The sequence below is a fragment of the Echinops telfairi genome, unplaced genomic scaffold (assembly GCF_000313985.2).
Source record: "Echinops telfairi isolate 266 unplaced genomic scaffold, ASM31398v2 ScPeMD7_36;HRSCAF=134, whole genome shotgun sequence".
NCBI classification, from domain to species: domain Eukaryota; kingdom Metazoa; phylum Chordata; class Mammalia; order Afrosoricida; family Tenrecidae; genus Echinops; species Echinops telfairi.
Window position 1 is genome coordinate 979,533 of NW_022103934.1, and position 2,040 is coordinate 981,572.

A 2,040-nucleotide genomic window follows, 5' to 3' on the forward strand; every position below is an offset into this window, starting at 1 on the left:
TATCTCTCATGCTCTCGATGACTTTAATATAATACTTATATATCTCAACCGTACAATTGTGCATTACTGAACCCAGGAGTACTAATACTGAACCAGTGAGTTCTAGTAGCGGGTCGGGCTGGCACCTCATTCACTCCCCCGTGTCATTTTTCATTTAATACTACACCAAGCCTAGATACCAGCCTCAATCCCCAAGGGCATTTATATGAATGATTCCTGTGTGTCCGGACTACTACTCTCTACTCATCCTCTGGAGTCCCGGAGGCTGTGCTTCCCAACAAAGCCGGTTCCTTGATGCCCTCATTTCGACTTGGTTCTTGTTCTATCAGGAGATCCTACCCTTCCCGGAACTTCTGGAAAGAGACTTCAAGCAGAGAGCACTGCCTGTCCAAGGAGAACCACTCCCAGCCTCCTCCAACTGCTGTTCACAAGTGCAAGCACTAAGATACTCTTTGTAGGGGAGCCCTAACTCCATATTTGATCCACACGGATTCTGCTTCCGCTGGGTCATGATCAGCTTTGCCCTGGGCAGTGTGTGTTAGAAGGGACTGCCACTACTTTTCCAGCCAGCTCAGAATACAGTCGTTGTACTGATCGACCTACAATCCAGAAGTAGCGCATGATCAGCACCGACGGTACTGAAAGTAGAACTCCAAGCTACACTGAAGGCATTAGTGAAGAACAAGGCTCCAGCAATTGAGGGAATACCAATGGAAACATTTTCGATAAACCAATGAAGCATTGGAAGCACTCACTTGTCTATGACAAGCAATTTGGAAGATAGCTAGCTACCTAGCTAACCGATTGGAAGAGACCCAACAGTATGCAGAAAGGATCAAACAATATTCTTAATATCACATGCAAGTAAAATCTTGCTGAAGATAGCTCAGATGCTTGCAACAGGGAACTGCTAGAAATTCAAGCTAGATTTAGAGGAGGGTGTGGAACTGACAGGTAGATAGATTAGGGATAAAGGGACTGTCTCCACTAAATGCCACAATAAAGGGATTAGAAAGGAATCAGGCACATTAGACACCTATGGGACAATCCAACCTGGGCCCATGGACGATGCTAGGCACCAGCAACAGGACATCATACAGGTGCACTTACACTCAGCCAATAAGGTCAGCCAGTACCCTCAACCACGCCCCCGCCCCCACGTGGGGCTAAGAGGGAATAAATGCAGACTGAGAGCAGGCCACTTTCTTTCAGGAGCACTCTCTTGCAGGTGGGAGTGCGAGCTCGAGCTCGCTCAGGCTGCTATGTGAGCCCTCAGGGCTCCGCTCCCATACCTCCCCACTCTGCTTTTGGGCTCCCTTCCAGGTATTCTTTCCCCGTGTTTTTCCATGCTCCCCTGAAGTGCCTGGAGTGGCCATTTTCAGGCTCCAACTTTCCCACAGCCTTGCACGCTTCCCAGAGATAGCGTGTACTTTCTGAGACTGTAATACCTGCAACTTCCCTTTCCCTCCTAATAGTTACTTGGATTACAAAAGTGCTTCCGCTGCGTGAATTCTTTCACCGTTGAGAACTGAGGGCCGAGGTAAAACACCCCAGGAGCCTGACAGAGGAGGGCTACCACTGCCCATGTCAGATGGTCTTAGGTGAAAGCAGGGAGATGTTTACTTGTGTTTTAATCCACCATGCAAAGGCATTCGACTCTGACATGCCTGTAGCTGGTTATGCTCCACATAGTAACTCTAAGTGCAATGACAAGAGTAGGCGTTCCAGAACACGGAATTGTACTCATGAGGAACCTGCTCCTGGCCCAGGAGACGGTCATTTAAACAGCACAAGGGAATGCTGCATGGTTTTAAGTCAGGAAAGGTGTATCCTTTCCCCACACTAATCCTTTTTGTATGCTGTGTTAGTCTGGGTACTTTAGAGAAACAAAAACCAGAATGCTAATCATTTTACATATATTTATACAGATAAATTGATGTATAACGTAAGAAATAAACAGTTAAGAGTTGTATGAGCCCCTAATAAAATGATTTTAAAAAAAAAGAAGAAAATGTTTTGAAACTGTCGTAGCCATTGTAC